The sequence below is a fragment of the Bufo bufo genome, chromosome 10 (genome assembly GCF_905171765.1).
Source record: "Bufo bufo chromosome 10, aBufBuf1.1, whole genome shotgun sequence".
NCBI lineage: Eukaryota > Metazoa > Chordata > Amphibia > Anura > Bufonidae > Bufo > Bufo bufo.
This window is the reverse complement of record NC_053398.1, coordinates 48,917,674-48,944,134: the sequence shown is the minus strand read 5'-3', so window position 1 is coordinate 48,944,134 and position 26,461 is coordinate 48,917,674. Positions and strand designations below refer to the sequence as shown.

General features: G+C 44.2%; 1 non-coding gene across 1 annotated transcript; it reads left to right on the top strand.

Annotated features, from left to right (window-relative positions):
* The first annotated feature begins 12,433 nt into the window (after nucleotides 1-12,433).
* TRNAT-AGU lies at nucleotides 12,434-12,507 on the top strand. The gene has a single exon. It is a non-coding gene; the product is annotated as a tRNA-Thr (tRNA).
* Nucleotides 12,508-26,461: the final 13,954 nt, after the last annotated feature.

The window sequence follows — 26,461 nt, the reverse complement described above, 5'->3', positions numbered from 1 at the left end:
AATTAACACATGTGGAATTATATACATAACAAAAAAGTGTGAAACAACTGAAAATATGTCATATTCTGGGTTCTTCAAAGTAGCCACCTTTAGCTTTGATTACTGCTTTGCACACTCTTGGCATTCTCTTGATGAGCTTCAAGAGGTAGTCACCTGAAATGGTCTTCCAACAGTTTTGAAGGAGTTCCCAGAGATGCTTAGCACTTGTTGGCCCTTTTGCCTTCACTCTGCGGTCCAGCTCACCCCAAACCATCTCGATTGGGTTCAGGTCCGGTGACTGTGGAGGCCAGGTCATCTGGTGTAGCACCCCATCACTCTCCTTCATGGTCAAATAGCCCTTACACAGCCTGGAGGTGTGTTTGGGGTCATTGTCCTGTTGAAAAATAAATTATGGTCCAACTAAACGCAAACCGGATGGAATAGCATGCCGCTGCAAGATGCTGTGGTAGCCATGCTGGTTCAGTATGCCTTCAATTTTGAATAAATCCACAACAGTGTCACCAGCAAAGCACCCCCACACCATCACACCTCCTCCTTCATGCTTCACGGTGGGAACCAGGCATGTAGAGTCCATCCGTTTACCTTTTCTGCGTCGCACAAAGACATGGTGGTTGGAACTAAAGATCTCAAATTTGGACTCATCAGACCAAAGTACAGATTTCCACTGGTCTAATGTCCATTCCTTGTGTTCTTTAGCCCAAACAAGTCTCTTCTGCTTGTTGTCTTTCCTTAGCAGTGGTTTCCTAGCAGATATTCTACCATGAAGGCCTGATTCACACAGTCTCCTCTTAACAGTTTTTCTAGAGATGTGTCTGCTGCTAGAACTCTGTGTGGCATTGACCTGGTCTCTAATCTGAGCTGCTGTTAACCTGCGATTTCTGATGCTGGTGACTCGGATGAACTTATCCTCCGCAGCAGAGGTGACTCTTAGTCTTCCTTTCTTGGGGCGGTCCGCATGTGAGCCAGTTTCTTTGTAGCGCTTGATGGTTTTTGTGACTGCACTTGGGGACACTTTCAAAGTTTTCCCAATTTTTCAGACTGACTGACCTTCATTTCTGAAAGTAATGTTGGCCACTCGTTTTTCTTTACTTAGCTGCTTTTTTCTTGCCATAATACAAATTCTAACAGTCTATTCAGTAGGACTATCAGCTGTGTATCCACCTGACTTCTCCACAACGCAACTGATGGTCCCAACCCCATTTATAAGGCAAGAAATCCCACTTATTAAACCTGACAGGGCACACCTGTGAAGTGAAAACCATTTCAGGTGACTACCTCTCAAAGCTCATCAAGAGAATGCCAAGAGTGTGCAAAGCAGTAATCAAAGCAAAAGGTGGCTACTTTGAAGAACCTAGAATATGACATATTCTCAGTTGTTTCACACTTTTTTGTTATGTATATAATTCCACATGTGTTAATTCATAGTTTTGATGCCTTCAGTGTGAATCTACCATTTTCATAGTCATGAAAATAAAGAAAACTCTTTGAATGAGAAGGTGTGTCCAAACTTTTGGTCTGTACTGTATATATATATATATATATATATATATATACACACAGGGTGGGCCATTTATATGGATACACCTTAATAAAATGGGAATGGTTGGTGATATTAACTTCCTGTTTGTGGCACATTAGTATATGTGAGGGGGGAAACTTTTCAAGATGGGTGGTGACCATGGCGGCTATTTTGAAGTCGGCCATTTTGAATGCAACTTTTGTTTTTTCAATAGGAAGAGGGTCATGTGACACATCAAACTTATTGTGAATTTAACAAGAAAAACAATGGTGTGCTTGGTTTTAACGTAACTTTATTCTTTCATGAGTTATTTTCAAGTTTCTGACCACTTATAAAATGTGTTCAATGTGCTGCCCATTGTGTTGGATTGTCAATGCAACCCTCTTCTCCCACTCTTCACACACTGATAGCAACACCGCAGGAGAAATGCTAGCACAGGCTTCCAGTATCCGTAGTTTCAGGTGCTGCACATCTCGTATCTTCACAGCATAGACAATTGCCTTCAGATGACCCCAAAGATAAAAGTCTAAGGGGGTCAGATCGGGAGACCTTGGGCGCCATTCAACTGGCCCACGACGACCAATCCACTTTCCAGGAAACTGTTCATCTAGCTGGCACGTTCCCTACGTTTTTCCTGCAAGATGGTGCACCACCACATTATGGGTGTCAGGTCCGACCATTCCTAGATGAACAGTTTCCTGGAAAGTGGATTGGTCGTCGTGGGCCAGTTGAATGGCCCCCAAGGTCTCCCGATCTGAGCCCCTTAGACTTTTATCTTTGGGGTCATCTGAAGGCAATTGTCTATGCTGTGAAGATACGAGATGTGCAGCACCTGAAACTACGGATACTGGACGCCTGTGCTAGCATTTCTCCTGCGGTGTTGCTATCAGTGTGTGAAGAATGGGAGAAGAGGTTTGCATTGACAATCCAACACAATGGGCAGCACATTGAACACATTTTATAAGTGGTCAGAAACTTGTAAATAACTCATGAAAGAATAAAATTACGTTAAAACCAAGCACACCATTGTTTTTCGTGTAAAATTCCCAATAAGTTTGATGTGTCACATGACCCTCTTCCTATTGAAAAAACAAAAGTTGGATTCAAAATGGCCGACTTCAAAATGGCCGCCATGGTCACCACCCATCTTGAAAAGTTTGCCCCCTCACATATACTAATGTGCCACAAACAGGAAGTTAATATCACCAACCATTCCCATTTTATTAAGGTGTATCCATATAAATGGCCCACCCTGTGTGTGTGTATATATACAGTGGGGGAAATAATTATTTGACCCCTCACTGATTTTGTAAGTTTGTCCAATGACAAAGAAATGAAAAGTCTCAGAACAGTATCATTTCAATGGTAGGTTTATTGTAACAGTGGCAGATAGCACATCAAAAGGAAAATCGAAAAAATAACTTTAAAAAAAAGATAGCAACTGATTTGCATTTCATTGAGTGAAATAAGTATTTGAACCCTCTAACAAAAAAAGACTTAATACTTGGTGGAAAAACCCTTGTTTGCAAGCACAGAGGTCAAACGTTTCTTGTAATTGATGACCAAGTTTGCGCACATTTTAGGAGGAATGTTGGTCCACTCCTCTTTGCAGATCATCTCTAAATCCCTAAGGTTTCGAGGCTGTCTCTGTGCAACTCTGAGCTTGAGCTCCCTCCATAGGTTTTCGATTGGATTAAGGTCCGGAGACTGACTAGGCCACTCCATGACCTTAATGTGCTTCTTCTTGAGCCACTCCTTTGTTGCCTTTGCTGTATGTTTTGGGTCATTGTCGTGCTGGAACACCCATCCACGACCCATTTTCAGTTTCCTGGCAGAGGGAAGGAGGTTGTCGCTCAGGATTTCACGATACATGGCTCCGTCCATTTTCCCGTTTATGCAAATAAGTTGTCCTGTGCCCTTAGCAGAAAAACACCCCCAAAGCAAAATGTTTCCACCCCCATGCTTGACGGTGGGGACGGTGTTTTGGGGGTCATAGGCAGCATTTTTCTTCCTCCAAACACAGCGAGTTGAGTTAATGCCAAAGAGCTCTATTTTGGTCTCATCAGACCACAGCACCTTCTCCCAGTCACTCTCTGAATCATTCAGGTGTTCATTGGCAAACTTCAGACGGGCCTGCACATGTGCCTTCCTGAGCAGGGGGACCTTGCGAGCCCTGCAGGATTTTAATCCATTGCGGTGTAATGTGTTTCCAATGGTTTTCTTGGTGACTGTGGTCCCTGCTAATTTGAGGTCATTAACTAACTCCTCCCGTGTAGTTCTAGGATGCTTTTTCACCTTTCTCAGAAACATTGACACCCCACGAGGTGAGATCTTGCGTGGAGCCCCAGAGCGAGGTCGATTGATGGTCATTTTGTGCTCCTTCCATTTTCGAACAATCGCACCAACAGTTGTCACCTTCTCTCCCAGCTTCTTGCTAATGGTTTTGTAGCCCATTCCAGCCTTGTGCAGGTCTACAATTTTGTCTCTGACATCCTTGGACAGCTCTTTGGTCTTTCCCATGTTGGAGAGTTTGGAGTCTGCTTGATTGATTGATTCTGTGGACAGGTGTCTTTTATACAGGTGACTAGTTAAGACAGGTGTCCTTAATGAGGGTGACTAATTGAGTAGAAGTGTCTAACCACTCTGTGGGAGCCAGAACTCTTAATGGTTGGTAGGGGTTCAAATACTTATTTCACTCAATGAAATGCAAATCAGTTGCTATCTTTTATTTAAAGTTATTTTTTCGATTTTCCTTTTGATGTGCTATCTGCCACTGTTACAATAAACCTACCATTGAAATTATACTGTTCTGAGACTTTTCATTTCTTTGTCATTGGACAAACTTACAAAATCAGTGAGGGGTCAAATAATTATTTCCCCCACTGTATATATATATACACACTGCTCAAAAAAATAAAGGGAACACAAAAATAACACATCCTAGATCTGAGTTATTAAATATTCTTCTGAAATACTTTGTTCTTTACATAGTTGAATGTGCTGACAACAAAATCACACAAAAATTAAAAAATGGAAATCAAATTTTTCGACCCATGGAGGTCTGGATTTGGAGTCACACTCAAAATTAAAGTGGAAAAACACACTACAGGCTGATCCAACTTTGATGTAATGTCCTTAAAACAAGTCAAAATGAGGCTCAGTAGTGTGTGTGGCCTCCACGTGCCTGTATGACCTCCCTACAACGCCTGTGCATGCTCCTGATGAGGTGGCGGACGGTCTCCTGAGAGATCTCCTCCCAGACCTGGACTAAAGCATCTGCCAACTCCTGGACAGTCTGTGGTGCAACGTGACGTTGGTGGATAGAGCGAGACATGATGTCCCAGATGTGCTCAATTGGATTCAGGTCTGGGGAACGGGCGGGTCAGTCCATTGCATCAATGCCTTCGTCTTGCAGGAACTGCTGACACACTCCAGCCACATGAGGTCTAGCATTGTCTTGCATTAGGAGGAACCCAGGGCCAACCGCACCAGCATATGGTCTCACAAGGGGTCTGAGGATCTCATCTCGGTACCTAATGGCAGTCAGGCTACCTCTGGCGAGCACATGGAGGGCTGTGCGGCCCTCCAAAGAAATGCCACCCCACACCATTACTGACCCAATGCCAAACCGGTCATGCTGGAGGATGTTGCAGGCAGCAGAACGTTCTCCACGGCGTCTCAAGACTCTGTCACGTCTGTCACATGTGCTCAGTGTGAACCTGCTTTCATCTGGGAAGAGCACAGGGCGCTAGTGGCGAATTTGCCAATCTTGGTGTTCTCTGGCAAATGCCAAACGTCCTGCACGGTGTTGGGCTGTAAGCACAACCCCCACCTGTGGACGTCGGGCCCTCATATCACCCTCATGGAGTCTGTTTCTGACCGTTTGAGCAGACACATGCACATTTGTGGCCTGCTGGAGGTCATTTTGCAGGGCTCTGGCAGTGCTCCTCCTGTTCCTCCTTGCACAAAGGCGGAGGTAGCGGTCCTGCTGCTGGGTTGTTGCCCTCCTACGGCCTCCTCCACGTCTCCTGATGTACTGGCCTGTCTCCTGGCAGCGCCTCTATGCTCTGGACACTACGCTGACAGACACATCAAACCTTCTTGCCACAGCTCGCATTGATGTGCCATCCTGGATAAGCTGCACTACCTGAGCCACTTGTGTGGGTTGTAGACTCCGTCTCATGCTACCACTAGAGTGAAAGCACCGCCAGCATTCAAAAGTGACCAAAACATCAACCAGGAAGCATAGGAACTGAGAAGTGGTCTGTGGTTCACCACCTGCAGAACCACTCCTTTATTGGGGGTGTCTTGCTAATTGCCTATAATTTCCACCTGTTGTCTATCCCATTTGCACAACAGCATGTGAAATTGATTGTCACTCAGTGTTGCTTCCTAAGTGGACAGTTTGATTTCACAGAAGTGTGATTGACTTGGAGTTACATTGTGTTGTTTAAGTGTTCCCTTTATTTTTTTAAGCAGTGTATATATATATATATATATATATATATATATATATAGATTATACATATATTCTTTGTCTACAGGATCTTGATTGGTGGGCCCCCATCGATCAGACACTTTTTCCAATATCCTGTAGATAGGGGATAAATGTTGTAAATTGAACAACCGGTCAACATGGCCGTTAAGGGGTTAAAGAGGACCTTTCATGGGTCCAAACATTGCAAACTAACTATCAGGATATGTAGCGTGGCGCCCAGGGATCTTACTGCACTTACTATTATTCCTGGGCGCCGCTCCGTTCGCCTGCTGTGGCCGCCGGTATATTCTCCCGCTCTGTATGCTAATTGATAGCATCGGAGCAATGGGGAGGAGACTGCCCTTTTTCTCAATGGGCGTTCCTTCTCCCTGGCTGTGAGCTGTCCAATCAAAGCGCAGAGCGTCATAGCCAGGGAGAAAAAAAATAAATCACCTTCTTCCTGGCTGTGACGCTCTGCGCTGCGATTGGACAGCTCACAGCCAGGGAGAAGGAACGCCCATTGAGAAAAAGGGCAGTCTCCTCCCCATTGCTCCGATGCTAACAATTAGCATACAGAGTGGGAGAATATACCGGCGGCCACAGCAGGCGAACGGAGCGGCGCCCAGGAATAATAGTAAGTGCAGTAAGATCCCTGGGCGCCACGCTACATATCCTGATAGTTAGTTTGCAATGTTTGGACCCATGAAAGGTCCTCTTTAACCCCTTAACGACCATGTTGACCGGTTGTTCAATTTACAACATTTATCCCCTATCTACAGGATATTGGAAAAAGTGTCTGATCGATGGGGGCCCACCAATCAAGATCCTGTAGACAAAGAATATATGTATAAACTATATATATATATATATATATATATATATATATATATATATGGTCTCCTCCCCATTGCTCTGGGAGACTATACTGGGGGCCACAGCGGGCATACAGAGCGGGAGAATATACCGGCGGCCACAGCAGGCGAACGGAGTGGCGCCCAGGAATAATAGTAAGTGCAGTGAGATCCCTGGGCGCCGCTCTGCATATCCTGATAGTTAGTTTACAATGTTTGAACCAATGAAAGGTCCTCTTTAAAGTTAACTTTGTAAGCACTGTCTTGTTATATCATTATGGTGAGCATCAGTTAAAGGGATTCTGTCATGAGATTTGAGCCCTATAAGCTAAACATATGGCCAGGTCCTTACTAATAACATGAATCCTAAACTGCACCTTATTAAACCTGCTTGTGGCTCTATTAGCCCAAAAAACTGTTTTTTATAAGCTGTCACTCACCTACCTAAGGTGCCCAAGGGGTTTTACGTTAACCCAGGGTGCCCGCCGCACCCCTCGCTGTCTGGTGCCCAGCGCCGCCTTCCTCACCTCAGCCCCGCCTCCGCAATCCTCCCGTCCCTCTGCTAGATCCGGCGCCTGCACACTAGGCTCAGCCTGATGTGCCGCGGACTCCTGGCAGCGGCTTCGTTGAGCGAAGTGCGCATGCGCATCAGGCCCCTAATAGAACAGTACTATCCTTGTCTGTAATGCGGATTATAATAGGACCTGTTCTATTCTTTTGTGAAATGGACATACAGAAACGGAATGCACACAGAGTAACTTCAGTTTATTTTGTGAACCCATTGAAATGGTTCCGCATACGGTCCGCAAAAAAAACGGAAACGGACATGGAGAGAAAATGCGTTTGTGTGCATTAGCCCTAATGGTCAACAAAAAATAGAAAGAAGGACAGCACCACTTACTTGAAAGCATTCAAAAAAATTTTTTGCGGCGGTGCTCGTGGCGTCAGGTCTCGGCCTCAGAGACCCCCAAATTACCAGTGAAGATGAAGAAAGTCACGGCACTCCAAGGCTAGTTCAATGTTCTTTAATCCACCAAATGTTCAGCAGCAACGTTTCGACAGAAGTCTTTATCAAGCTACATACAGGTTTACAAGTGACTCACATCATATTATATAAGGGTACTAATTCATACCGGTTAATCAGTGGGTGTGCTCCCGACCCTAAAACCCGCCTTCTCTCAGGTACAAACAATCATATTATTAATTCCAACCTATCAACCACAGTGTATATTCATGTAAGGCTTACCAAGCGTTCATATGTGGGCTGCTACTCTGTGGTGTGTCCATGACGTGCGGCGTCTTCCGCATACAACTGCGGCTGCGCGAATGTTCAGACGGGATTCTCATGCATCACATGATGAGCTGTGTGATCACGTGATCAATGACGTTACTGCCGGTCACCTGACTAGTGACGCACCTAGGCGTCTAGTCGCTGTCATAGTAACCCCAGGTCCTGCAGGGAAAGTATATCATTTCATGTGATACTCTTCATTCAATGTTATTTCAAATCCGTGTACCCAAATTTTTAAGACGCCGGTCGTCGCGGACACACCAACAGAGAAATTATATCATTTAATGAGGCTATAGCTCCGTTTAGCAGTGTCATAGGAACCGATCCCAGCAGGATGTTTCAAACACCTCAATTATATCATAGCTACGGTTCGGTACCTAACTGGGTAGACGGAAGACGGAGATGTGTGATCCCACACATAGACACAGAGGGGACCCTTTAATAGAGGCTTGGAGCTGTTCAAAAGATGCGACCCAACCAACGTTCATTTATAAGGGAATGAGGTCAAAAAGTGGCATATGGGGTGGATCCCCGTGTGCTTCACGGTACAGAGCAACCAGACCCCTACCTCCCATAAGTATATACCCTGGGGTGTATTGGTCTGATATATCCTAGATATACTGAAGAATACATTTGTACAGGGGATACTAGGGCCACAACCATCGCCCCCCTCTGTCAAAAGAGAGACCACCGATGTGTGCCCTTGCCTGGTCCGGGTCCCACCGTCAAGTGGAAGACCCCCACCGCGCTTGTTCCCATTGTCTCCTATAAAAATAAACATTTTGTCGTATTCTATATAGGCACCACCCCACGCCACCAAACCTCAATATAGCCCGCATATACAGATCAGCTCCACAAATAAATAATTAGGGTTTGGTGAATCCACCCGTCATATATGTGGTCCACATCCGTCACGCATATCCAGTCCATGGAATCAAACCTAACACACAAATCGTGCGATAGTATAATAAACCTGCTGAACGGCTCCCAGGTCACCGCTCCCAAAGCTCCTTAGTCCCTCCTTCGCCCATATCTCGCTTGGCAGCCTTACCTATAGGTGATAAACAAAAACAGGAAAAATAAAATTTATTAATAATCTCGATGCAATATCGGGTACTGTTACTTAATACATAAAAAATAAAAACCCTTATTTTCACATCCCATATGGTGACTCAGAAGAGGGAACCCACCTTGAACTCCCGATTGAGTCCCTTGGGCTCAATGGTGTCCAATTCAAAGATCCATCTAAGTTCTAGGCGTTTTAATAATCGTTCCCGATCACCAACTGGGAGCGGTGACCTGGGAGCCGTCCAGCAGGTTTATTATACTATCGCACGATTTGTGTGTTAGGTTTGATTCCATGGACTGGATATGCGTGACGGATGTGGACCACATATATGACGGGTGGATTCACCAAACCCTAATTATTTATTTGTGGAGCTGATCTGTATATGCGGGCTATATTGAGGTTTGGTGGCGTGGGGTGGTGCCTATATAGAATACGACAAAATGTTTATTTTTATAGGAGACAATGGGAACAAGCGCGGTGGGGGTCTTCCACTTGACGGTGGGACCCGGACCAGGCAAGGGCACACATCGGTGGTCTCTCTTTTGACAGAGGGGGGCGATGGTTGTGGCCCTAGTATCCCCTGTACAAATGTATTCTTCAGTATATCTAGGGTATATCAGACCAATACACCCCAGGGTATATACTTATGGGAGGTAGGGGTCTGGTTGCTCTGTACCGTGAAGCACACGGGGATCCACCCCATATGCCACTTTTTGACCTCATTCCCTTATAAATGAACGTTGGTTGGGTCGCATCTTTTGAACAGCTCCAAGCCTCTATTAAAGGGTCCCCTCTGTGTCTATGTGTGGGATCACACATCTCCGTCTTCCGTCTACCCAGTTAGGTACCGAACCGTAGCTATGATATAATTGAGGTGTTTGAAACATCCTGCTGGGATCGGTTCCTATGACACTGCTAAACGGAGCTATAGCCTCATTAAATGATATAATTTCTCTGTTGGTGTGTCCGCGACGACCGGCGTCTTAAAAATTTGGGTACACGGATTTGAAATAACATTGAATGAAGAGTATCACATGAAATGATATACTTTCCCTGCAGGACCTGGGGTTACTATGACAGCGACTAGACGCCTAGGTGCGTCACTAGTCAGGTGACCGGCAGTAACGTCATTGATCACGTGATCACACAGCTCATCATGTGATGCATGAGAATCCCGTCTGAACATTCGCGCAGCCGCAGTTGTATGCGGAAGACGCCGCACGTCATGGACACACCACAGAGTAGCAGCCCACATATGAACGCTTGGTAAGCCTTACATGAATATACACTGTGGTTGATAGGTTGGAATTAATAATATGATTGTTTGTACCTGAGAGAAGGCGGGTTTTAGGGTCGGGAGCACACCCACTGATTAACCGGTATGAATTAGTACCCTTATATAATATGATGTGAGTCACTTGTAAACCTGTATGTAGCTTGATAAAGACTTCTGTCGAAACGTTGCTGCTGAACATTTGGTGGATTAAAGAACATTGAACTAGCCTTGGAGTGCCGTGACTTTCTTCATCTTCATTAGCCCTAATGGTGAGATGTAGCAATGGTTGGATCCTGATAACCGTCTCTTCGCTAGGGGTTGGGTGGGGGTTCTGGGACACAGCTATCGGATTTGCATTTTTTTCACCATAAGCTTCTCTATAGAACTTAAAGGGAGTCTATCAAAGTTTCACCCTTTTAACCCTTCCTATAGCTTTCTAGCAACCTTACAGTTAATAAAAACGTTACCTTTATAAGCAATCCTGGACTTATAAAACCGGCAAAAAACAACTTAATAGCATATGCAAATGAGGGCTCGCAAGTGCCCAGGGGCGGCGTTACCCTTGTAGGTGCCCAGCTAGCTCAGCCTTATTGTCGCTTCCCCCCGCCCATTCTTTCCCTCTGACTGCCCATCTACTTACTTCTTGTTTCGCCGAGATCCCGCGCCTGCGCACTCAGTCCGTCGCATGCGCACTGCGATGCACATTCCTTGTACGGCATCACAGTAATTAATGCGCATGCGCCGGCTAACGGCGTGAAGCCGGCGCATGTGCATTAATTACTGTGATGCCGTACAAGGATGCCGACGGACTGAGTGCGCAGGCGCGGGATCTCGGCGAAACAAGAAGTAAGTAGATGGGCAGTCAGAGTAAAAGAATGGGCGGGCAGAGCGAAAGAATGGGCGGAGGGAAGCGACAATAAGGCTGAGCTAGCTGGGCACCTACGAGGGTAACGCCGCCCCTGGGCACTTGCGAGCCCTCATTTGCATATGCTATTAAGTTGTTTCTTGCCGGTTTTATAAGTCCAGGATTGCTCATAAAGGTAACGTTTTTATTAACTGTAAGGCTGCTAGAAAGCTATGGGAAGGGTTAAAAGGGTGAAACTTTGATGACAGACTCCCTTTAAAGGGAAACTGTCACCTGGATTTTGGGTATAGAGCTGAGGACACGGGTTTCTAGATGGCCGCTAGCACATCTGCAATACCCAGTCCCCATAGCTCTGTGTGCTTTTATTGTGTAAAAAAAAAAAAAAAGATTTGATACATATGCAAATTAACCTGAGATGAGTCCTGTCCCTGAGATGAGTCAGCACACAGAGCTATGGGGACTGGGTATTGCGGATGTGCTAGCGGCCATCTAGCAACCCATGTCCTCAGCTCTATACCCAAAATCCAGATGACAGGTTCCCTTTAAAGAATGTCGGGAAAGCACATGTACAAAATCACACTAAATAGAAAACACCAGCAAAAACACATGTAAAAATGTGATAAACTCACACATTTTGGCAGATACAGAAACCTAAACATGGCATGCACTAGTGAGGTTGCACCACAGTTGTTACTTTTGTCTAAGACCTCATCCACACAACCGTAAGCATTTGCAGTCCACAAACAGCAGATCTGCAAAACATGGATATTGGCCATATGCACAGCGCATCACATTGCGGACCTATGGATGTCAATGGGCCCATGGTCCACATGTTGTAGCAAAGTATATGAGTGTAAGTAAACTCCACAGGATCTGAGGCAGCTACGTGTCCTCCATTGTTGCATCCAGAAGAAAAAGTTTGCCTTCAGCCCTGCGGTGTCACAAAACTGGGGTCACATAATCATGACTGTGGCCAGCTGCCATAATCTCCAGGGGCACTTCAAAAGCAAACAGTGTAACCTATTAGCTATTGATAGGTCACTGCCTGCTGGACATTAAAGCTCTTAAATCATGTACCTGAGCAAGGTGCTGTGGCTTAGTTGGTTAAAGCGCCTGTCTAGTAAACAGGAGATCCTGAGTTCGAATCTCAGCAGTGCCTTAGATTTTACACCCATCAATCTGATGTAAATGTTAAAGGGATTCTGTCATGAGATTTGAGCCCTATAAGCTAAACATATGGCCATGTCTGTACTAATAACATGAATCCTAAACTGCCCTTATTAAACCTGCTTGTGGCTCTATTAGCCCAAAAAAATGGTTTTTATAAGCTGTCACTCACCTACCTAAGGTGCCCAAGGGGTTTACATTAACTCAGGGTGCCCGCCCGCACCCCTCGCCGTCTGGTGCCCAGCACCGCCTTCCTCACCTCAGCCCCGCCTCCGCAATCCTACCGTCCCTCTGCTAGATCTTTAATCATGAGCTGCCGGCTAAAGGACCTGTGGTGATGTCAGATCACATGGTCCATCACCACGGTGATGGGCCATGTGATTGGACCATGTGATGTGATGTCACCACAGGTCCTTTAGCCAGCAGCTCATGATTAAAGAAGTAAGAAGAGACCGTCAGCTACGCGATCAAGAGGAGAAGGTGAGTTAATAATTTTTTATTTTTTAACCCTCAATTGACCACCTACTAAGCATTCTGCATTAAAGAATGCTATTATTTTCCCTTATGACCATGCTATAAGGGAAAATAATACGGTGAATAGACTGTCATCTTAGCAACCATGCGTGAAAATCGCACCGCATCCGCACTTGATTGCGGATGCTTGCGATTTTCACTCAGCCCCATTCACTTCTATGGGGCCTGCGTTGCGTGATAAACGCACAATATAGAGCATGCTGCGATTTTCACGCAACGCACAGCCCCATAAAAGTGAATGGGTCCGGAATCAGTGCGGGTGCAATGCGTTCACCTTCCGCATTGCACCCTTTCGCACTACCGTATGGCTATTTCAGTGTTTTGCGGTCCGTTTTTCATGGATCCGTTGTTCCATTTTCTTGTTTCCGCTGTGTTTCCGTTTCGGTTCCGTTTTTCCGTTTCGTTTTTTCGTATGGCATATACAGTAATTACATAGAACAAATTGGGCTGGGCATAACATTTTCAATAGATGGTTCCGCAAAAAACAGAACGGATACAGAAGACATACGGATGCATTTCCGTATACATTCAGTTTTTTTTGCGGACCTATTGACTTTAATGGAGCCACGGAACGTGATTTGCGGCCAAATATAGGACATGTTCTATCTTTGCAACGGAGATATGGAAACACGGAAACGGAATACATTCCGTTTTTTTTTTGCAGACTCATTGAAATGAATGGTTCCGTATACCGACCGCAAAAAACAGCCCGCCCGTTTTGCGGTCCGTTTTTTTACGGATCCGTTGTTCCATTTTATTTTGCCGTTGTGTTTCCGTTTGGTTTTTCCGTATGGCATATACAGTAATTACATAGAAAAAATTGGGCTGGGCATAAAATTTTCAATAGATGGTTCCACAAAAACGGGACGGATACGGAAGACATACGGAGTACATTCCGTATGTGTTCCGTTTTTTTTTTACGGACCCATTGACTTTAAATTTAGGAGGACACACAGAAACAAAAACGGAAACGGATCACGGAACAACGGAACCCCATTTTGCGGAACGGAACACAACAACGGTCGTGTGCATGAGGCCTAAGTCTCATTCACACAGTCAGTGTTCGGTCAGTGATTTCCATCAGTGATTTTGAGCTAAAACCAGGTGCTGCTCTAAACACAGAACAGGTGAATATCTTACCCTTATACCTTATGTCTGTGGAAGCTCCAAACCTGGTTTTGGCTCATAATCACTGATGGAAAACACTGACTGAGTGTTTGTGTGTGAATGAGGCTTTAGACTGGTCTAATTAGTATGCGCATGAAAAAAGACCCCAATGAGCTGTGAAAAGTCTCCCTGAAAGTGCGACTTTTAATGCAAAAAAAGTCGCACTTCTCCTCTCAAAACTGATGAGGAAAAGTTTCAAATTTTTTGCAACTTTTTAAACACCCATGCGACAATATCTTGTTGCAGGGTTGTTTTTCTGCTATGGGCGTCGTAGGAGTCAGACGGAACATCGGCTACGGCAAATTTACTATCATGGGGCTAAATTTACTAGTCAGGGCCAGGAGTAGTTTTTAGTAGTGTGCCTAATTTATGAATCCTCTGGCAGCACGGGGGGCGGAAAACACCGTCAGGTTTCTGCATGCAGTTTGGGAAGCCAAAACCAGGACTGAATTAAAAAAAGAGGAGATGTCAGCCTCATTTTATGATCCACTCCTGATTTAGGCTTCCAAAAGATGCATATTGAAACCTGACCGCGTGTCCATACCCTAAAATACCGGTCTTTGCAAATGACCCCCATTATCCGCATCGTGTGCAGATAGCCTTATGGGGCTTCCAGAAATCCATGTGCTTGCTGCCAAAACAACCGCATTCAGATTAATTGAACTGATATTTAGAGTTGAGCAAACTTCTGCTTTCATGTTCTGCGTACAAGGCTCAGGTTCGGGTTATCTAAGAATTCTTTTATGGATTCTGCTGCCACGGACTATAAGTTCTAGTCCGTGGTAAAGGAATCCATAATGAAATTGTTAGATAACCCGAACCTTGTACGTCGAGCTTGAAAACAGAAGTTCGCTCATCTCTACTGATATTCAGTAGCAGAAGACCTGTGTCAAAATGTTCGTGTGAAGACACTCTAGCATGAGATTTGCTTGCAGCTTTTGTCCCTAAAATATAGCAATTTTCTCCAGGTAAGCCTTGCAGTCAAAAGAGTTAAGTAATTCAGGTGTGCTTTAACTAAGTAGGGGCAGGTTAAACTTGTTGATCTAGAACGGTATGCCGGAAACTCTGAACATATGCCATATGCTGCTGAGATGAGAACACATTGCTGGCGGCACGGTAAGGTCCTGCTTTGGAATATTGTTATTTTTACTATCATTTTATGATTGTCATTGTTTATTTTTACCATGGTTTATACTAAAAGGGACACTTTTTCAAAATACCACCACTTTGAAAAGAACACCGCTTTATCTGGACCAGATGTCCTGTGATAGATTTTCACCACCTTCCTATACTATGCATGCTGATCATCACCTCTTTAAAAATATTAGCCCTCTATGGCTAGGTCTACAGGACGACATTTGTCGCACTAATGTCGCGCGACAATTTTTATAACAGTAGTCTATGGTGTTGCACTGCGACATGCTGCGACAACGATGCCACAGTCGCAAGAAATCCATTTGAGATGGATTTTTCTGCGACTGTCGCGTCACAGTCGCAGCATGTCGCAGTGCGACACCATAGACTACTGTTATAAAAATTGTCGTGCGACAAACTGTCGCGCTGTAGTTGTCCCCGATCTGTCGTGTGACACATGTCGTCGTGTAGACCTAGCCTAAGGGTACGACCACACAGTGTGGTTGTGTCATGGTTGTGATGCGGGCAGCAGTGGGCTCTAATTAAACAAATGAAGACCGTGCCATTCAATGGGTCACCGGCAATGCTAGGGAGGCTCATCCCTGTCCCTGCCTGCCATTGGCTGTTCCTCCGCCCGACACCAGATGTTTTCATCTGCACACAGGGAGAAGCGGCAGGGGGAGCCAGGTAAGTATATTGAGTGTGAGCGGCCTGGCATATCGGGGACATTTTTCGAGAAATGGATAACCCCTTTTATTAAAGCCTTCTGCACTGCAGCCCGTTTGGCGGCGTGGTACTTGGACACAGCAAGGCCGCGTCATGACCACTCAACTATGAGATCAGTTCTAGCTTCAGTTTCCAATCCGGCGCTTTCTGCGCAATGTCGGAGGAAAATTGAGCCTGATCGCCTGATGAATGTGAACCGGGCCTGTCCCTGGTTTTCTGAGACCCAAAGACTTGAATGAGCGCGTTTGTTTACAGATCAAAGTAGTGCATGCTTCCGTTTTTTTTCTCACTGACGCACGATCCATGAAAAAACACTGATATGTGAATAAGCCCATTAAAATCAATGGATCCATGTGGTGCCTGAAGAGAATACAGATGTGAATCAGTGCCATTTGGATAAAGACCTTAGAGTATGTTCTCATGGTCTGGATCGGCTTCAGATTTACAGTCCAGATTTTCTGAGTAGATGAGATTTTATCCCGTTCTTTCGTTTTTACGTGTTCATTTTTTTTTTTATCTCTGCTTTCTTGGAGCCAGTATGAGGGCTTATTTTGTTGTGGGACAAGTGGTTCTTTCAGATGCCACCATTTAAAATTGTCATTACGCCATTTTTTTTTTCATTTTTTTTCATTTTGGGGAAAGGAGGGTGATTTGAACTTTTATATATTTTTACATGTTTTATTTTTCAAAACTTTATTATTATTTTTTTTAAGTCACCCTAGATGACCATAACATGCAATTTGTATAAAGTTATGGAATTTTATCCATTACAATATGCAAAGATCATATCCATTGCAGTGCTGCCACCTGCTGGCCTACATTGAAATATAGCTGTAAATGGCATCGGAGCCTCGGCAGGCCCTGGCCATTGAAAGACAATGAACTTCCAGGTTTTGCGCACTCGGATGCCATGGTCACATTTGCGGTTTTACATGTTCTGTGCAGAAAAAATGCGACATAATACAGTACCAGCAAAGTGTATGAGATCAGATAAATCTTATGTACACTTTGCTTTTTTTCTGCAGCATGTCAGCTGTATTTTTCATATGTGAATTTAACCCTTTTCAATGGAAGGGTGAAATCTGCAGAAAATCCACATAAAAACAGCACAAAAATGAGATATATAGTGCTGATTTATGTGCTTTTTTCCCCCCCCGTGTGGTTTTAGTGCTGATTTCATGCACATAACGGATTTTCTGCACATAAACCTGCAATGTGTGCAGCCACCCCTTGGCTACAGTTATGCAACAGTGAAAAACATTCGGCAAAGGACCGTTTTAAGAACAATGGTAGTCTACAGGGTTTTTCACATGGCTGTTTTTCTGACGGTCGTCGAAAAATAGGACATGTCCTATTTTGTCCGTTTTCATAGATAGACAGTCCCCATACAATTGAAGGGAATAGTTTTTAATGGCCATTTCTCAGAAGGGCATCAGTGGATAAAAACAGCCGTTAAAAGAGAACCATTTTGCTGTTTTTTGTGGATTGGGGATCATTTACTATAATTTTTACAACAAGGAATCTTCCAGAAGTGCCGTTCTCTGGTGACTGCGGTTATTCCTGGCATTCTACAAGCGACCCTGGCGGGGGAGTTTCAGCCTAAGGCCTCCTGCACACGACCGTATGGCTTTTTCAGTGTTTTCCGGTCCGTTTTTCACGGATCCGTTGTTCAGTTTTTTGTATCCGTTGTGTTTCTGTTTCAGTTCCGTTTTTCAGTTCCGTTTTTCCGTATGGCATATACAGTATACAGTAATTAAATAGATAAAATTTGGCTGGGCATAACATTTTCAATAGATGGTTCCGGAAAAAAAACGGAACGTAAACGGAAGACATACGGATGCATTTCCATATGTGTTCAGTTTTTTTGCGGATCCATTGACTTGTATGGAGCCATGACCCGTGATTTACGGCCAAATATAGGAAAAGCTCTATCTCTCCACGGAACGGAAATACGGAAACGGAATGCATACGGAACACATTCCGTTTTTTTTTGCGGAACCATTGAAATAAATGGTTCCGTATACCGAACACAAAAAAACGGCCCGTACACCCGCAAAAAAAACGTTCGTGTGAACTAGGCCTAAGGCTCAGTTCACACCTGAGCGTTCTGAAAGGAGCGCTCTGTATGCGCGATTGTACGGGCGTTTACAAGCGCGCATACAGAGACAAGCGTACACACAGTGTCGCGCGTTCCCGAAAGTCTATGTACGGGAACACGCGACAAGCGCCCAAAAAAACGCTCCTGTACTTGTTTGAGCGTCGGGCGTTTTACAGCTCAGGTGAGAACCATTCCCATAGGGAAGCATTGGTTTCTCCTTGTTGAGCGTTTTACAGCGCGTAGGAACGCGCTGTAAAACGCGCTGTAAAACGCTCAGGTGTGAACTGAGCCTAAGAGTGTCTTGAGCTTCATCCCTCTGGCTACTTCCCCCTGTGAAGGGAGTTAATTGTCCATTTATTCGTTGTTTTTAGTTCCTGTTTGCTGCGTATCGGCCCACCATTTTATATTTGAAACCGATTATACAGATGGCACATTTTGCCACTTGTGATTTTAATTAGATTATATTGATGGTATATATTGGGGCAAAAGGACCCCCTTCATTTTATCATTCTACACCCTAATATTCCTATAGCACTTTTGGTGTATCATAAATATAGCTACTTTATTACCATACCTTCGAATTGGCGCCCCTGTGGTAGTTAGGCCTTTCTTTTTCCTTTTTTCGCAATATCTGTAGCTCCAAATGCCTCTCCCCGATGCATTTCTAACCACCTCTGGCAGCCTTTCAGTATCCTGAGACTTCACTTCCATCTTTTTTTCTGTTTCCCCTGTTGGCGCCTGGCAGTTATTCTCAAATACTTCACCTTGGAGGTAATTTGTGATTAACACTCTTTTGGGGATTTGTATCCCCCCTTTTTTTCTCTCCTCAGTGTATGGAGCTAAACCATGACCAAACTCCCGCCAATATTTCGCATGGTGTCCATGCAGAATCTGCAACCAAAAAAATTTACATATTCATTTTTGGTGCGGTCTGTAGAACCGCACATAAATAATCCGCAACTGCATAAACAATTGTTCAGACTTCCATTGAAAACAATGGTAGGTGTGTTCATGTAAGACTACTTTCACACCTTGTGGTGTTGTTTTCCGAAAAAAAAAAAAAAAGATTCCGTTTAGTCCTCATACATTCTGAATGTAAAGAGATTCGTTCAGGGTGTATCAGGGTGGCTTCCGTTCCATCAGCATTCCGTTTTGTGACCGGACACAAAACCGCTGCAAGCTGCGGTTTTGTGTCGGGTCATAAAAATGGGAAAAAAACGTATCCGTCACTGAAAACCATGTAAGGCCTCATGCACACGTCCGTTGTTTTGGTCTGCATCCGAGCCGCAGTTCTTGCGGCTCGGATGCGGACCCATTCACTTCAATGGGGCTGCAAAAGATGCGGACAGCACTCCGTGTGCTGTCTGCATCCGTTGTTCCGTTCCGTGGCTCCGCAAAAAAAAATATAACCTGTCCTATTCTTGTCTGTTTTGCAGACAAGAATAGGGAGTTATATCAATAGCTGTCCATGCGGCTCCGCAAATTGCGGAACGCACACGGACGCCATCCGTGTTTTGCGGACTGCAAAACACACAACGGTCGTGTGCATGGAGCCTAAAAAAAACTGATCCGTCACTCGTTGAATTACAATGTATTTAGTGACGGATCAGTTTTTTTCCCACTTTGATTTCACAGAACTGCATCCTAATGGAACGGATGCATCCTGATGTGCAAAATCAAAGGGGATCTGTTTCATTCCGGTATTGAGATCCTCTGCCGAATCTCAGTACCTGAATTGCAAGTGTGAAAGTAGCCTAAGGCTAGGTCTACACGACGACATTTGTCGCGCCATTTGTTGCCTGACATTTTGTTGCACCAATGTCGCGCGACAATTTTTATAATGGCAGTCTATGGTGTCGCACTGCAACATGCGACATGCTGCGACTGCGACGCAACAGTCGCAGAAAAATCCATCTCGAATGGATTTTCTGCGACTGTTGCGTCGCAGTCGCAGCATGTTGCATGTTGCAGTGCGACACCATAGACTGCCATTATAAAAATTGTCGCGCGACATTGGTGCAACAAAATGTCGCGCGACAAATGTCGTCGTGTAGACCTAGCCTTAAATCTGTGACCAAAATCCACCATGTGAATAGTTTTCCGTCACAAATATTTTTTGTGACTTTTTTTTTTGTTTAATTATACATTTTTTACAGTCCTACGGAGAATCCTATGAGACACCTAGAGCATGCTGCTTTAAAAAAACAAAAAACTGGCACTGAAACAAAAAAATGCCATAAAACGACCCACACTGTTTGTGGTGTGTTAATTTCTAAATTGACGTCAAACATATCGTTACAGTGTTTTTATGAAGGAAAAAAAATACTAAGATAAATGGTGCAAAAATGTCACATTTTTCAAAGTAGTGCTATGTGTGAAACCATCCAGATAATGCCAACGACAAAGGGGTAGCAGGACTTTTTGTTACCATTGTTTTACAGCGAAGTACCTTCCTTTTTAGCAGAGCTTGGGGAGACAAAAAATCATGCGACTTGTTCAAATATGTCGCTCTTTGTTCTCGGAGCAGTGTGCCATTTGGAAATGTTCTGTATAAATAGACTTATCCTGTTTAACCCCATAAATGACCAAAAGCACAAAATACAGAACTACTTTTTTTCCTGTGAATAAGGGCTCATGCACACAAACGTTTTGCAGCCCGTTCCCCCGTTGCAGACAGAGCGCGTCTGGCAATATACGTGCATTAGCGCTCGGTCCGTGCCTCAGCACCGCAAAAAAAAAATAGAACATGTTCTATTTTGTTGCAGTGCGGACTGAATCTTGCCGATCTCTGACCTGTTGAAGTGAGTGGGCCTGCGTCCGCAAATGGTGGGCACATGTCTGGTGCCCGTGCATTGCGGTCCGCAGCATAGGCCGCACACGTTCGTGTGCATGAGTCCTAAGGAATACCAAAAATAATAATCTTTACACAGCACTAACATATTCTGCGACACTTTGCAGTCACATGTCAGACTTTGCATAAAAACACGCTAATTAGCAATTCAAACACCATGTATAATCTCTCACAAGGTCTTACATTGTATAAGGAACATAAATAGAGAGAATATATAATGGTAAGGGTGCTGACACATTGAGGGAGAGTTATCAAAATGTTGTAAAGGAAAACTGCCTTAGGCCTCATGCACACGACCGTTGTGTGCATCCGCGTCCGTTCCGTCATTTTTCACAGTTTAGCGGAGGTCCCATTCATTTCTATGGAGCTGTGGAAAAAAAATGATAGTCCTCCGTTTTTTCTCCGCGTCCGTGATTCGTGATTCCAGTCCGTCAAAAAAATATAACCTGTCCTATTCTTGTCAGTGGAAAATGAAGGACGGACTCATTCAGGTCAATGGGTCCATAAAAAAAAACGGATGCACAACTGGTATGTCATCCGTGTCCGCGTTCGTGTCCGTTTTTTTCTACAAGACCTAGGTGCAATAAAATTACACTTTTCATTAACCTTCCTTTTTTTCCCCCCCTGTCAGACAAAAAAAAAAGGAAGACACAAGGAAACACAACTGAAGCAAAATCGGACACGGACCACTGAAGCCAAATCGCTGACAGTGAAAAAACACTGTCGTGTGCATGAGGCTTTAGTTGTCCAGAGCAACCGATTAGATTCCACCTTTCATTTTTTCAGAACTTCTTTGGAAAATGAAAGGAGGAATCTGATTGGTTGCTATGGGCATCTAAGCCAGGTTTCCTTTACACCAGTTTTGATAAATCTTCCCCACTGTTTTGTAAAAAATGCCATGAAATTCATGCTTATTTTATTTTATAAGCACATTTTTTGAGTGGTGTTTTTAGTAATATTTTTCTTGCTGTAAGGAGACCGCTACAAAAATGCATTGTTTATAGGGAGTTTTAGAATTTTCTGTTGACCAACATGTAACATTTGGCCACAGCGTTTTATGGTCGAAATTTTTTTTGCGGCTTTTATGAAGGAAAAAACTTAAACCGTGTTTTTACGCTGGTCTTTGATTGCCCCTGCACTGCTGGAGGAAGAGCCTACTTTGATAAATTAGGTGCACCAGAAGTAAAGAGTACTTCAGCCCCTGACTGGGGTCGTTTTTTTGCCAACATTTACACCTATTCCAAGAGTAAATATTAGTAGATTTGCTGGGGCAATGTTCCAGCCCCTGCCATTCCCAAGTGGGGAGCACAATGCAAAAACGCCGGTGTGACAAAATATTGTCATGTGGGCATTGTCGCAAAACAAGGTTTTGTGCCTTTTTAAGGCAAAAACTAACATAGCGCTGGTAGTAAATGACCCCCTTAGTGTGCAACCACCCAAACTCCTTTTCTGTGTTATGGGTCCACTCCTGGATTTATTTGGCTAAGGCCACTTTCACGCAGTCAGTGATTCCCATCAGTGATTGTGAGCCGAAACCAGGAATGGAGGCTACACAGATAAGATAAGGAAAAGATTTGCTCCTGTTCTGTGTTTAGAGCCTCGCCTGGTTTTGGCTCAAAATAACTGACCATGTGAAAGTGGCCTTACAAATACTGATGCAAATATTGACCATAAGGCTTCATGCACATGAACGTTGTTGGCTCTGCATCCGAGCCGCATGTTTTGTGGCACGGATGCAGACCCATTCACTTCAATGGGGACGCAAAAGATGCAGACAGCACTCCATGTACCTCCGTTCTGCAGCCCTGCAAAAAAAATAAAAAATAGAACATGTCCTATTCTTGTCCATGATATTGGTTTATTGCGGAACATACACGGCCGCTATCCATGTTTTTCCAGACCGCAAAACACAGTACAGCCGTGTGCATGAGGCCTAATATTGTTGTGAGAAAGTGACTGTGGTTAGCTGGTTCTAGGCCTTTAAAAAACTGTAAATTAAAGATTTTATATTTTTTTTACATTCAATTTACATCAAACAATTGCATGCATCATGGACCAAAGTAGTGCATGTCTCTGCTTTTTTCCAATCACCCACGGACAGTAAAAAATAATGTGTGAACAGACACATTAAAATCAGCGGGTGCATGTGCTGTCCGTGGAAAATGCAGATAACACATGTCAGTAAAAAATGTGAAAGTGTAGGGGAGGCCTTAGGGTGGGTTCACACTTGCGTTAAAAAGATCCGGTAGGCTGTTCCAACAGAATAGCCTCCCGGAGTTCACCCAGTCCGGCCTGGCCGGATACTGCTGTTCACCGCCAGACCCCATTGTTTACAATGGGATCTGGCTGCTCTCTGGCATAGGTGGCAGTTTTTGGCATAGGCGCATGCAACGATTTTTGTCTGGCCGAAAACTGGCATTTCGCTGGAAAGCATCTGGATCCCTACCGGCTCCCATTATAGTTAATGGGGTCTGGTGGTGACCGGCAGTATCGGACTAGGCCAGATAATGTTAACTGCGGCAGGCTGTTCTCTGCTGGATCCGTTTAACTCGAGTGTGAACCTACCCTCAGTTCTGCTCCACTGCAATAAAGCTTACCATAATTTTTGCACTGTGTGATCACAGTAGGTAGCTGTGGCATATTGGGGGTCATTTATCAAAGACTGGCTTTTTACGCCTGTCTTTGTTAGCCCCTGTGTTGTCAGAAGAAGTGCCCAATTTATGACGGGGCACGCTGGCCGCTCCAAAATTCTGCTGTGAAATCTGTTGTGTGAATGTCACCAAACACTTATTGTACTGACATAAATGTGATGCTTTTATCTTGATTTGTCGCATTATGTGGACTGCTATAGATATTCCTCCCTTCTTGTTGAGACCAATAAAACATTATTGAAGAAAGCGGATTCTGTACTATTGGACAGTTAAAGTGTAACGGTCATTTGTTTTTTGTAATGGATAGGGGCAGTTATACTGACCATTTTTTGTAATATACTTTAATTACTGAAATTGTACATTTTTATTAGAAAAATAGCTCTAAAGTTGGCCATTCTGAGCCTTAGCAACGCTCCTCTGTCTTCTGTTTACATAACACAGTCAGTGTCAGCAAGTCTCCACAGTTATGTAAACAGAAGACAGAGGAGCGTTGCTAAGGCTCAGAATGGCCAACTTTAGAGCTATTTTTCTAATAAAAATGTATGATTTCAGTAATTAAAGTATAATACAAAGATAGTCAGTATCACTGCCACTATCCATAAAAAAAAAAAAAAAGAATGACAGTTACACTTTAAGGTGAAACTGCAATCAAAGTACGTATATACCCTTAGGTCTTGTTCACAGAGCACCGTTTGAACACAAGTTAAGCCTCATTCACACGGCAGTGTTTTGGTCAGTGCTTCCCATCAGTGATTACGAGCCAAAACCAGGAGTGTAGGCTTCAAAGAGATCAAGTATAGTGGAAAGATCTGCACCTGTTCTGTGTTTAGAGCCACACCTGGTTTTGGCTCTAAATCACTAATAGAAATCACTGACCAAAACACTGATGTGTGAATGAGGCATTAAAGGGATTAGCCACTTCCTAGTTACTTTTGATCAATGTGTTAGAGAGATGATTATATAGCACTTACTAATATAATCTTTGTTGAAATTCTGCATCGTTTTCAATATTTTATAAGGTATGCTCCCTCGTTTACAAAGTCTTTCGTGCTGTCCACACAGATGTCCTATCCATAAGATGGCTGCTGATGGAGGGTCATGTAACAGGCAAATCACCTCCATGTGATGTCTCCCCCATTCAAGCAACCTGCACTAAACTCCTAACAGAACAAGTACAGATGGCAGGAGCAGTGTATTTTAATGGAGGAGACATCACATGGAGGTGATCTGTCTGGTCACATGACCCTCCATCAGAAGCCATTTTATGGAAAGGACCTCTTTTGTGTGGACAGCATAAAGGACTTGGCCAACAAGGGGGCATACCTTATTTAATATAGAAAATGATGCAGAATTTCAACAAAGACTGTATTAGTAAGTGCTATATAATCATCTCACAAACACATTGGTCAACTATTACTAGAAAGTGGCCAATCCCTGTGTCGGGAAAAGTGGATGGACGTTCAAAGACTATGGCCCTGATTTATCGAGACTGGCATGTGCTATGCAGGTATTGACAGACCTGCAGGTAATTTATGATGAGGTGCAGGCCTTGTCATAAATTACATGCCTCCTCCGGCACTCTCTACCATAGTCTGAAAGCTACAATAATCTAGTAAAAAATGCACACAGAGCAGTACCTGGGGGCAGGTGGATGGGCTGGGATGACTGCCACTTACCTAGCACATTTGTCCTGGAGGCATAACAAGCATGGAATGAATGTAGGGTGTCGCCACCATGCTGTCCAACAGGAATGATTGCTCGGAATCCCAAATCGTCAGTGGAAATGACAAAGTGGACTAATGCTGGCGCTGCTGATGCAGTGGAGCTCAAGGCATAGGTTTCTGTTAAGAAAATATTGTGGGTTGTGTGCAAAGCTACGTATTTTGGGATTGGACTAGTCCCTTCTCTATTTAATGTGTGCTGCCTGAAGAAGGGACTAGTCCAGTCTTGAAATGCGTAGCTTTGCACACAACCCACAATAAATATCTTCTTAACGGAAACCTATGCCTTGAGGTCCACTGCATCAGCAGCACCAGCATTTCCATGGACAATCTGAAATCTGTGGCATTTCTACTGCAGTTCCTGGCATAAATAATGATAAATCTGCCAGGGTCACACGCTGCCCTTGCCACGCTCCCTTTAAGGAAACTGATGAGGCTGGAGTAAAAAAATGGCAGTTGTAACTAAAAAAGTCACAATGGCATTTGAAAATTTGCAAAATCGGGGTTTGCAACTTTTTTATGCCAAAAAAGGCGGTACACGGTCTTCATAAATATGGCGTTCCTCTGTTCTTTTCAGTGTGTTTATAAAATGTAGAAAAGTGTATCTGGCATGGGCACAGAATAGCTGTAGGCATGTTGCTGCAGAACTATGTACACATGTCACCATAGCATGGAGGGTGTGCATTACCAAGGTTCTGTACTTTACATGCTGAACTCTTGCGATAGTCTTATGGACCAGAAACCACCTAATGCTAAATAATGCAATGCCTGCTTAGTGTTTCAATATTTCATTGGGTGTTTTTACAGCTGTAATAGTTTTTTTTTTAGGACCCCCGTCGATCAGCTGTTTGAGAAGGCAGCGGCGCTCCACTGTTTACCGCTGGCCGAGTGACGTCACAACTTGTATCAACTGGCCTGGGCGGGGCTAAGCTCCATTCAAGGGAACGGAGCTTAGCCGCGCCCAGGCCAGTGATACTAGTCGTGACGTCACTGGGCCTGCGGGCTGCTGGAGCGCTGCTGCCTTCTCAAACAGCTGATCGGCTGGGGTCCCGGGTGTTGGACCC